Here is a 13,160-nt window from a genome sequence, read left to right on the forward strand (position 1 = left end):
ATGGGCGCTCAGTTATTTTCACAAAAAGGTTTATTAATAGGGATACAATAAAATGGTATAAATGAAGCAAAATATAGGATTTGAATTACCTACCGGAAAATCCTTTTCTCATAGTCCGTAGAGGATGCTGGGGTCCATATTAGTACCATGGGGGTATAGACGGGTCCACCAGGAGCCATTGGCACTTTAAGAGTTTTAGTGTGTGGGCTGCCTCCTCCCTCTATGCTTCTCCTACCAGACTCAGTCTAGAAACTGTGCCCGAGGAGACGGACATCTTCGAGAGAGGGATTATACACAGATAGTGGCGAGATTCATACCAGCTCACACATACAAGGCACATCAAGCCAACTAGCTTGAAAACTCAGCAACTGCTGAAACTTTACTTACCAAGTAACCATGCAGTATGTAATTAAATAACGTTGTACTGAAGTAGCTAACAATTGCAGGAAAACGAAGCGCTGAGCGGGCAGGCGCCCAGCATCCTCTACGGACTACGAGAAAAGGATTTACCGGTAGGTAATTAAAATCCTATTTTCTCTTACGTCCTAGAGGATGCTGGGGTCCATATTAATACCATGGGGATGTACCAAAGCTCCCAGAACGGGAGGGAGAGCGCGGAGGCTCCTGCAAAACTGATTGGCCTCTGATGATCTGAAGTTCAGTCAAAGTATCGAACTTGTAGAACTTTGCAAACGTGTTCGACCCAGACCAAGTTGCTGCTCGGCAAAGTTGTAACGCCGAGACACCCTGGGCAGCCGCCCCCAGGAAGAACCCACCTTACGAGTAGAGTGGGCCTTAACAAGCGTAGGACACGGCAATCCCACCGTAGAATACGCATGCTGGATAGTGATCCAGCGAGAGATAGTCTGCTTAGAAGCAGGACACCCAATTTTCTTGGGATCATACAGGACAAACAGAAAGTCCGATTTTCTGTGACAAGCAGACCTCTTCACATAGATCTTCAGAGCCCTTACTTTGATGAAATTGAGGAGTCAGTAGCAACTGACACCACAATAGGTTGGTTGATATGAAATGCCGACACAGCCTTCGGAAGAAACTGCTGACGTGTCCGGAGCTCAGCTCTATCTTCATGGAAGATCAAGTATGGGCTTTTACAGGACAAAGCCTCCAACTGCAACACACGTCTAGCAGAAGCTAAGGCCAACAAAGTGACAGCGTTCCACGTAAGGAATTTGAGCTCAATCTCCTGTAGAGGCTCAAACCAGTCAGATTGTAGGAACTGCAACACCACGTTAAGATCCCATGTTGCCGTAGGCGGTACAAAGGGAGGTTGGATGTGCAGAACTCCCTTCCAAAAGGTCTGAGCCTCAGGGAGGGCAGCCAATTGTTTCTGGAAGAAAATGGATAGGGCCGAAATCTGGACCTTCACAGATCCCAACCTCCGGCCCATATCCACACCTGCTTGCAGGAAAAGGAGAATCCATCCCAGTTGAAACTCCACCGTAGGAAACATCTTGGACTCGCACCAAGACACATAATTTTTCCAAATACGATGGTAATGTTGATACGTTACTCCTTTCCTAGCCTGTATCAGGGTAGGAATAACCTTGTTCGGAATGCCCTTCCGCACTAGTATCAGGCGTTCAACCTCCATGCCGTCAAACATAACCGTGTAAGTCCTGATAGGCGAACGGTCCCTAAGAGGAAGAGGCCTCTGCTCGTCTAGCAGTAGATCCAGGAGGTCCGCGTACCAAGCCCTTCCTGGCCAGTCTGGAGAAATGAGGATCGCTTGAACCCTTGTTCTCCTAAGAGCTTTAGGATTCTTGGGATGAGGAGGGTGGAAACACGTACACCGACTGGAACACCCACGGAGACACTAGGGCGTCCACTGCCACTGCGTGTGGGTCCCTTGACCTGGAACAATAACGCCGAAACTTCTTGTTGAGACGAGAGGCCATCATGTCTAATTTGGGGTAACCCCCAAAGGGCTGTTATTTCCTTGAACACCTCTGGATGGAGACCCCACTCCCCGGATGAAGATCGTGTCTGCTGAGGAAGTCTGCTTCCCAGTTGTCCACTCCCGGAATAAAGATTGCTGACAGCGCCAACGCGTGTTTCTGCCCAGAGGAGGATTCTTGTCACCTCTGACACTGCAGCTCTGCTCTTCATTTCGTTGTTACATTGTCCGACTGCACTTGAATGGCCCGATTCTTAGAAGATGGGCCGCCTGAAGAAGACCGTTGTATACGGCTCTTCATTCCAGAATGTTGATCGGTAGGCCGACCTCCAGAATTGACCACCTTCCTTGGAAGGTCTCCATTTGAGTGACTACCCGGAGGTTTGCATCCATGGTTAGAAGGATCCAGTCCTGAATCCCGAACCTGCGGCCCTCCAGAAGGTGAGGTAATTGGAGCCACCAGAGGAGTGAAATCCTGGCATTTGGCGACAGACGAATTCTCAGGTGCATGTGCAGATGAGATCCTGACCACTTGTCCAGGAGATCCAGCAGGAAGAACAGAGCATGAAACCTCCCATACTGGAGGGCCTCGTAAGAGGCCATCATCTTCCCCAGAAGGCAATTGCAGTGATGAACAGACACCCGGGCGGTCTTCAGGACATTCCGGACTGGTGTTTGCATCACCAACGCTGTTTCTCGTGGAAGAAACACCCTCAACACTTCCATGTCGAGGATCAATCCCAGAAAGGACAACCTCCTGGATGGTTCCAAATGTGATTTTGTAAGGTTCAGAATCCAATCGTGGACTCTGAGTAGATGGGTCATTAGAGCCATGGACTGCAACAGCTTCTCCTTGGACGATGCCTTTATCAGCAGAACGTCCAGATATGAAATCATGTTCACCCCTTGTGTGCGGAGGAAAACCATCATCTTTGCCATCACCTTGGTGAATACCCTCGGTGCTGTGGAGAGGACCAATGGCAGGTCCTGGAACTGGAAATGACAGTTCAACAGAGCGAATCTGAGATTTGCTTGATGGGCGACCTAAACGGAATGTGGGGTTATGCATCCGCGATATCCAGGGATACCAGGAAAACCCCTTCTCCTGACATTACTGCCCTTAGAGACTCCATTTTGAACGTGCACTCCTTCAGAAAAGGTTTTAGGTTTAGAATGGGTCTGACTCTGAACGAACCATCCAGTTTCGGTATATGAAAAGGTTCGAATAGAAACCTTGGTTTGCATACGAGGTGGTACTGGCACAAGAACCTGTGCCTCCACCAACGTCTGGACGGCGAACTGCCGGACAGACCTGTCTGCCAGCAGAGCTGGCAGGCCTGAATTTAAAAATTGGTGAGGAGAGGAATGAAATACCAGCCTGTATCCCTGGGACACAGTATCTTCCACCCAGGGATCCAAGCTGGACGACACCCAGACATGTCTGAAACGTCTGAGCTGCGCTCCCACCGGCCCCACCACCGGGGCGTGCAGTCCACCGTCATGCGGAGGACTTTGGCGCACCTGCAGCAGGCTTCAGTTCCTGGGAACCTGCAGCAGCAGGTCATCTGGACTTGGGCCTACCTCCCCGAAAGGAGGCGTTGGATGGCCTGGCTTCTCTGGTTTGACAGCCCCACAGGGCTGTGATGCAGTTGAAGAAGAGGATTTCTTCGGAGCAGGCGTAGCGAAGGGAAGAAAAGGTGACTCACCCGCTGTAGCCGTGGAGATCCACGCATCTGGCGCTTCCCCAAAGACAGCCTGACCTGTGTAGGATAGGGTCTCCACACTTTTCCTGGATTCTGCGTCGGCAGACCACTGACGTAGCCACAGTCCACAATGAGCTGAGATAGACATGGAAGAAATTCCTGCAGACATGGAACCCAGTTCCTTCATGGATTCAGCCAGAAAACCTGCCGAACCCTGAATATTACGCAAAAACAAATTAACATAATTTTTGTCCCATTTTATCCAAATCCTCAAGTAACGTGCCTGACCACTTTGCTATAGACTTGGCAATGCATGTACTGGCAATAGTGGGACTTGACCTCGCCCCTGAAGCCGTGCACACTGATCTGAGCGTATTATCAATCTTACGGTCAGCCGGCCGCAACACTGGTCGGGTTTCCCACTCAGTCCTTTCCTCCACAGGGAAAGGAAAAGCCACCTGGATCCTCTTAGGGATCTGGAAATTTTTCGCAGGATTAACCTATGCTTTTTTTAAATATAGCATTTCATTCCTTTGACGCAGGGAAGGTTAGCGAGGTTCCCTTATCTGTGAATGAAGCCTCCTCAACCTGCTCAGGTGTTGTATCAGAAATATGCAACACATCTCTAATGGCCTCTATCATTAACTGCACTTGTGTAAGATATGCAGTCCCCCCTAACATATCCCCATCACCGTCCACAGTGTCAGAATCGGTACCCGTGTCAACCTGCCTAATCTGTGCAAGAATACGTGTTTTGGAACATACAGAGGAGACAGAACTGGGCCAGACTGCCATAGAGTCCTGTAAAGCCTGAGGTGCAAATTCAGATTGTGCAGCTCTATTAGAAGTCTGAGAAATCACAGATTCGATAGAGGAAAAACACTCAGGCTCCCTTGGTGGTATCTACGCTAAACCAGTGCTATCCTGATTACATGGAATGGGATCATCCTGAGAGGACATATCCTCTGCAGCATATGACACAGAGACCCTGGACACTGCTTAATGGAGACCACATACACTCCATACACACACACACACACACACACACACACGGGAGGGCAGACAGAGTTTCTCCCCCAAGAATGGCAAGAGAGACACAGAGATTGGAGCCAACCCACACACAGCGCTTTTAACACAAAGGGAGACCCCTTGTCAGCGCTGACTGTGCACCTTAATAGGTTACACAGTCGTTTTGCCGCCTCCCCCCCCCCCTCCCCTTCTACAACCCCCTGGTACTGTGAGAGATAGCTGGAGTTGTTGTGGAGGGACTTGCTTCTTCCTGGACAGCGCTGTGCAGGCAGGAAGATGGCGCTGAACGCTGCTGGGTCTGCTCTGAGAAGCTCCGCCCCCATAATGGCGCTGTCTTCCCGCTCTTCATAAGATTATACTGGCCTGAGGTTTGATGCTGGCTGGGATCCTGGGACCCCGACGGGCTGTGTGACCAGTGTAGGCGCTGGCTCAGGGCACCCCTCCCAGCGCCGCACTATGTACCGCTGAGCCTCCGGAGAGCAGTTAATACTGCGCTCCTACCCTGATCTTCACACCGGCCCCCCGCTTGTTAGGGGGGTCGGTGCCTCACTCACCACTCTTCAGCTCTGCAAGGGGGTGGCGGCATGCTCCTGGGGTGAGCGATCCCCTGTGGCGGCGATCGATCTGTCCCCTCAGGAGCTCAGTGTCCAGTCAGCGGAGATAGTGGCTCAGACCCCGCAGAGCGGACAATACTCCCCCCCTAAGTCCCCCGAAGCAGGGAGGCTGTTGCCAGCAGCCTCCCTGTAGAATAATAAACTCTAAATAAAAAACTTTACTAGAAAAGCTCTGTAGAGCTCCCCTAGCTGTGACCGGCTCCTCCCAGGCACATTTTCTAAACCGAGTCTGGTAGGAGGGGCATAGAGGGAGGAGCCAGCCCACACTCTCAAACTCTTAAAGTGCCAATGGCTCCTGGTGGACCAGTCTATACCCCCATGGTACTAATATGGACCCCAGCATCTTCGTAAGAGAAAAAAACAATAAAACCAAAATAAAATGGTAGATATACAGAGAAAAAACGCAAATGCCCTTGATTTGTAAATCAGGATATCCTCAAAACCAGGCCTGTTATTAAAGTATATCCCAATAATGCACGGTCAGATGATGGTGCATAAATAAGGTTATCCTGCGAACATGATATAAGATAAGAGCGTGCATCGTCAGCAACATAGCAGGTACACACTAGAAGATGTACACAATGTGTTGTCCGATCCGCTGGATTGGACGACATGTCGTCTAGTGTGTACCCAGCTTTACCGTTCTGTTAACTAGAAGACTATAAAAGAGATCATGTCCTACCTCAAAACAACCTCCACATCCATACAAGATAGCAAACACGGTCCTCTTAAGCGGTTTCCTGCGTTGTGCCATATTTACGCAGCAACTGCTTACTGTACATCCTCAATACTGTTAGAAAACTATAGTTGCAACAGGTCATGCTTTTTACTCAGAAAGTGTTTTATAAATTCTTTATAGATTAATGAACTATATTGCTGGTGGCAATAATTGACACAACAGATATTTTTACCACTGCAATAACCACACAGAACTCTTAAATAAATCAAAAAAGAGTTACTGGTTACATTATTTTCTTTGGTCTCCATATATGAAGCAGTACATTACCGGCTTTGAGACCTTAGCAGCAAGGTTCTGTTGGAACCTTGCACGTTAATATTACAGGTGTTATCCGAGCAGAATGAACTTGCTCGATTTTCATATCCATAGCTACCGACAACAGGAGCAGCTGCACATCCATTGGAGCCTCATGCTTCATTGACTCTCCCCCAGTTTTGGTAATATCTACTCAGCAAATGCTATGGGCAGACACGCAAGGCGGCCACATTTAAATAGGGCGCCTGAAAATAGCACACGGCTTTCAGCCTGTATTCATCGTCGGACTGATCAGTGCGGCTGCACTGTCCCTATACATCCGCCCATGGGAGCGGCAGTCATCACGATCAGTATGCATTTGCAAGTGCCCTATCCTGTGTGCAAGAGGTACACTTACCTCTGAAAAGCCTACAATTCCATCTACACACCCCAGATATCTGCAAGAGGAGATCTGGCAGACTTCCAAGCTACTTGAATAGCCATGAAGACACGCAGATATGAACAAGTTTACCTCGTGAGAATTAGCAGTGCAAAACAATTGCAGATGCACCACTTTGTGTGCGACAGTGTATTAGGTCCTATGACTATAGACACAAGGGGCCGGATGTAATGACACCCGACTCTGGCGGCTGTGCGGGATGCCAGCCGAACTCTGACTCAATTTAAAGGGGCAATCATTTACATGGTATGGTTTTGCCTTGTGATTACCCCTTGAAAAAAAAAACGTCCGGCAGCAGTGAGGGATGCCGACTGAAATCGAACTTGGGCGTCATTACATCCTGCCCAAGGTCTATACATCAACTATGTATTACTGCAATGCTATGAATGGGAGTTTGGAAATATGTTTTGTCATTTCTAGATTTCACTTTTAAGGCCTGGAAAATGATGCAGAGTCTGTGAGCCAAACGCACTGCAAGAGAGAGTGGTGTCCTCACATGTGTCATGTCAGCAGCAATTAGCAGGTACAATGAAAATAGAGAGGTCACATTACAGAGTAAAGCCTGCTTTGTGAACTAATTCATTACAAACATAGGAAGAGCAACGTCACACTAGGAAACACGTTGCCATAGGAATCCATAGATCGCGGTGCCAAATTCAACAGTCACAGCTAAATAAAATGCTTTGTGAAAAGCACAAACATTAAAATGAAAAGTACATCACATTAAACACACGTACAGCTGTGCAGCCCATCCTGTTGCTCAGAAAGAATATAATGACACTATACTGCTGAAACTCATCCCAGGAAGCAATGCAAGCACTTTACTTCATGCTATTTCTCTGTAGTTTGTCAGTCATTTAAAGCACAATCCCTGACTCTAAATCAGTATAGATGGAGAGATTCTACGCTCTGGGTAAGAAGGTGGCGCATTTACCCAACTATTCAATGATTTCCAAAAAATAAAAAAGATATAATGTATCAGTAGGTACAGTTAAAAGAGCAGAGAGAAGTACTCTCATGTAGGGGCACGCTACAACATACATTCTGCTGATTACTTTATAATATATTGACACAAATGCAAGTCACAAGGGGGATAATTCAGACCTGTTCACCGCTGTGCGTTTTCGCGCAGCGGGCGATCAGGTCTGAACTGCGCATGCACCGCAATGCGCAGGCGCGACGGTCCGCAGCGACTGGATAGTGAAAAAATCCGATCGCAAGAAGATTGACAGGGAGAGGGCGTTTGTGGGTGGCAACTGACCGTTTCTAGGGAGTGTCCGTAAAAACGCAGGAGTAACCCGCCGTTTTGTGGGAGGATTCGTGATGTCAGCTCCGGCCCCGATCATCGCAGCGGCTGAGTAAGTCCTGGGCTGTGCAGAGACTGCTCTCCTGCACTTTCGATCGCACCCCTGCACAGCGATTTCCCCCTCCCCCTGTAGGCAAAAAACACACCCTAGTGATCAGGTCTGAATTACCCCATAGTCCTTAAGGGGATAGTGGGGGTAAGTACATAGGGGAGACGTACATTACAGGTTAGAGAAAAATGTCAAAGGCAGCCGCAACAGTATTAAATTCAAAATAAAAACTACTAAGTTCTCATTACAGAGATGTCAGTGCATGGCACTCTCCCGTACTAGGAGGGGAAAACGGATCAGAATATCTTATTCTGTAATACCTGCGGACTTGTGATTGAGCCAAACAAATAAAGTTGATGAAAGAGTCTGCAGAGAGCATATTAATTCAATTTCGGGTGGGGCAATTTGGTTCCACCAACTTGATCAAAACATGGCTGACAGCTTCACTTTCAGTATGCAAGTAGAAGCGATCCGGTCTCTAGGTCGACAAGACTTATGCTGCTTTCAGATCGCAAATGCCGGATCCCACCCGGTAAGAGAAACGTGTCCTTACCGGGTGGGAACCGGGATTTGCGCTCCTTTGCTGGCTTTCCGACCCGGCAATATACCGGGTCGGTTGCCATAGCAGCGGGGGGCGCAGCAGCAGCAGGGGTGGAGGCGGCGCTGGGAGATGAGCTCATCTCCTGCGCAGCCTCTCCCTATGCTGTGAATGGGAGCCGTGTCGCATCGGAACGGCTCCCATTCACACTGTACCTGACCCGGTATTCAACCCGGTAATAACCCTTCTTTTTTACCGGGTTGAATTACCGGGTCAGGCGACCCGCTAATTCAGCAAAGGAGCTTTCACATCGCACACTGACCCGTTTCGACACGGCAATATGCCGTGTCGATACCGGGTTATTTGTGCGATGTGAAAGGGGTATAAAGGTCCATACACACGGCGAGATCCTTTCTATGTTCGATTTTGTCTATGTGATTTCCCCTGAACTCCCCCAGGTCACAGATAGTCAAAATCTGTACAATCTGTGCTATCTGTACTTGAGATTTTGTCTATGTGCGATTTTGACGCATACCCCTTTTCCACCTACGAGCACGGGTCGCAGCCGGGTGCCTCACACGTGAGCTGCCCCCTGCTGCGACCCGTGCTCGGTCCCTTTCCCATCAGCAGTCACAACCCGGCATATGCCGGGTTGGTGACGCTTCTAGTGACGCGGCAGGGGCGGCGCAGGGAGATCACATGATCTCCCAGCGCCGCCCTTCCATACAGTGTAAACGGGAGCCATGTCGCATCGACATGGCTCCCGTTTACACTACAACCCTACCCGGATCATTCCCGTGTCCTACCCAGGTAGATAGCCGGGTAGGATTCACGGGTCACTTGATCCGGGTTGACCCTTTTCCACTTGCAAAAAACACGGGTAAATGCGCGCCCCCGTGCATTTACCCGTGTTTTTTGAGCTAGTGGAAAAGGGGTAAAAGTGCCAATTTTGACTATACTTCGTACTAGATAGTACACTAGATAGTCAAGATTGACTTGCCTGCACAGTCTATCTAGCCTTACGATATCGACACCGCAGTAGTGCGCATCGGGAACAAATCTTTATCGCAAGCTGCCTAGCACCACGAGATGTGCACTAACTTTTCTTAAGATTTTGACTATATAGTCAAAATCTTAAAGATTTTTCTCTTACGTCGTAGAGGATGCTGGGGACTCCGTAAGGACCATGGGGAATAGACGTGCTCCGCAGGAGACATGGGCACTAAAAAGAACTTTAGATATGGGTGTGCACTGGCTCCTCCCTCTATGCCCCTCCTCCAGACCTCAGTTTGATACTGTGCCCAGAGGAGACTGGGTGCATTACAGGGAGCTCTCCTGAGTTTCCTGAAAGAAAGAAGATCCCCCGCCAGTTTTTGTAAGAAATCAAGCGGGACCGAAGCCCGCCGCTGAGGGGGCGGAGCTTGATCCTCAGCACTCACCAGCGCCATTTTCTCCACAGCACACCGCTGAGAAGCTGGCTCCCCGGACTCTCCCCTGCTGAACACGGTGACAGAGGGTCTGAAAAAATGGGGGGGGGCCCACATAATTTGGCGCAGTGTTTTTATATATATATATATATATATATATATATATATATATATATATATATATATATATATATATATATATATATATATATATATATATATATATATATATATATATATATATATATATATATATTGTATTAAAAGCGCTATCTGGGTAATTTTTTCCCCTGGGTCATTGGCGCTGGGTGTGTGCTGGAATACTCTCTCTTTGTCTCTCCAAAGGGCCTTGTGGGGGAACTGTCTCCAGATAAGAGAATTCCCTGAGTGTGTGGTGTGTCGGTACGCGTGTGTCGGCATGTCTGAAGCGGAAGGCTCTTCTAGGGAGGAGGTGGAGCAAATGAGTGTGGTGTCTCCGTCGGCAACGCCGACACCTGACTGGTTGGATATGTGGAATGTTTTAAATGCAAATGTGAATTTATTGCACAAAAGGTTGGACAAAGCGGAGTCTAGGGAATGTACAGGGAGTTTAGCCCTGCCTTTCACTATGTCGCAGGGACCTTCTGGGTCTCAAAAGCGCCCACTATCCCAAATAGTAGACACTGATACCGACACGGATTCTGACTCCAGTGTCGACTACGATGATGCAAAGTTGCAGCCAAAATTGGCTAAAAGTATTCATTATATGATTATTGCTATAAAAGAGGTGTTGCATATCACGGATGAACCCTCTGACCCTGACACGAGGGTGCGCATGTATAAGGAGAAGAAACCTAAGGTAACCTTTCCCCCATATCATGAGCTGAATGAATTATTTGAAAAGGCTTGGGAATCTCCAGACAAAAAACTGCAGATTCCCAAAAGGATTCTTATGGCGTATCCTTTCCCGACTAAGGACAGGATACGGTGGGAATCCTCCCCGAGGGTGTATAAAGCGTTGACACGCTTATCCAAAAAGGTAGCGCTGCCATCTCAAGATACGGCAACCCTCAAGGATCCTGCTGATCGCAGGCAGGAGACTACCTTGAAGTCTATTTACACACATACTGGTACCTTACCCAGACCGGCGATAGCGTCGGCTTGGGTTTGTAGCGCGGTAGCAGCGTGGACAGATACCTTATCTGCTGATATAGATACGCTGGATAAGGAAAACATTTTATTGACCCTGGGTCATATTAAAGATGCTGTCCTATATATGAGAGATGCTCAGAGAGACATTGGCCTACTGGGTTCCAGAGCCAACGCTATGGCGATTTCGGTTAGACGAGCCCTATGGACCAGACAATGGACGGGCGATGCCGACTCGAAGAGGCATATGGAGGTTTTACCTTACAAGGGTGAGGAATTGTTTGGGGAAGGTCTCACGGACCTTCTTTCCACGGCTACGGCAGGTAAATCAACTTTTTTGCCTTATGTTTCATCACAGCCTAAGAAAGCACCACATTATCAGATGCAGTCCTTTCGGTCGCATAAACCCAAGAGAGTGCGGGGATCTTCCTTTCTTGCCAGAGGTAAGGGCAAGGGGAAAAAGCTGCCAACCACAGCTAGTTCCCAGGAGCAGAAGTCCTCCCCGGCCTCTACAAAATCCACCACATGACGCTGGGGCTCCGCTGAGGGAGTCCGCCCCAGTGGGGGCACGTCTCAGACTGTTCAGCCACGTCTGGGTTCACTCACAGGTGGATCCCTGGGCAATAGAAATTGTTTCCCAGGGTTACAAGCTGGAATTCGAAGAGGTGCCTCCTCGCCGGTTTTTCAAATCGGCCCTACCGGCTTCTCCCCCAGAGAGGGAGATAGTGTTAAATGCAATTCAAAAATTGTGTCTTCAACAAGTGGTTGTCAAAGTCCCCCTGCTGCAGCAGGGGATGGGGTATTACTCAACCCTGTTTGTAGTCCCGAAACCGGATGGTTCGGTCAGGCCCATTTTGAATTTAAAATCCTTAAACCTATACTTAAAAAAGGTTCAAGTTCAAGATGGAGTCGCTCAGAGCGGTCATCGCCAGCCTGGAAGGGGGAGGGGATTATATGGTGTCCCTGGACATGAAGGATGCATACCTTCATTTCCCCATATATCAGCCTCATCAGGCGTTCCTGAGGTTTGCTGTACAGGATTGTCATTACCAATTTCAGATGTTGCCGTTTGGGCTTTCCATGGCCCCGAGAATTTTCACCAAGGTAATGGCGGAAATGATGGTGCTCCTGCGCAATCAGGGTGTCACAATTATCCCGTACTTGGACGATCTCCTAATAAAAGCGAGATCGAGAGAACAGTTACTGAACAGTTATCACTCTCCCTGAGGGTGTTGCAAAAGCACGGCTGGATTCTCAATATCCCGAAGTCACAGTTGGTTTTAGCGACTGTTGCCTTTCTTAGGCATGATTTTGGATACGGACCAGAAAAGGGTTTATCTTCCGACGGAAAAGGCCCAAGAACTCATGTCTTGGGGTCAAGGACCCCTTGAAGCCAAAAAGGGTGTCGGTGCATCACTGCACTCGAGTTCTGGGAAAGATGGTGGCGACTTACGAGGCCATTCCATTCGGCAGGTTCCATGCGAGAACGGTCTCATCTACAGATTCATCAGATGATCACCCTGTCCCCCAGGGCCAGGGTATCTCTCCTGTGGTGGCTGCAGAGTGCTCACCTTCTGGAGGGTCGCAGGTTCGGCATTCAGGACTGGGTTCTGGTAACCACAGACGCGAGCCTTCGAGGTTGGGGAGCAGTCACAAAGGGAAGAAACTTCCAGGGTCTCTGGTCAAGCCAGGAGGCTTGTCTTCACATCAACATACTAGAGTTGAGGGCCATATACAAACACCCTTCGACAAGCGGAAAATTTGCTTCGCGACCTACCGGTTCTGATCCAGTCAGACAACATCACCACAGTGGCGCATGTAAACCGCCAAGGCGGAACAAAGAGCAGAGTGGCAATGGCGGAAGCCACCAGGATTCTTCGCTGGGCGGAAAATCATGTAAGCGCCATGACAGCAGTCTTCATTCCGGGAGTAGACAACTGGGAAGCAGACTTCCTCAGCAGACACGATCTACATCCAGGAGAGTGGGGACTTCATCAGGAAGTCTTCGCAGAGAT

General features: G+C 48.9%; 1 long non-coding RNA gene across 5 annotated transcripts in view; it reads right to left on the reverse strand.

Annotated features, from left to right (window-relative positions):
- Positions 1-13,160, reverse strand: part of LOC135045718 (uncharacterized) — a 445,823-nt gene that overhangs the window by 405,354 nt on the left and 27,309 nt on the right. The window lies entirely within an intron of this gene.

This window comes from Pseudophryne corroboree, chromosome 2 (assembly GCF_028390025.1).
Source record: "Pseudophryne corroboree isolate aPseCor3 chromosome 2, aPseCor3.hap2, whole genome shotgun sequence".
In the NCBI taxonomy this organism is placed as follows: Eukaryota; Metazoa; Chordata; class Amphibia; order Anura; family Myobatrachidae; genus Pseudophryne; species Pseudophryne corroboree.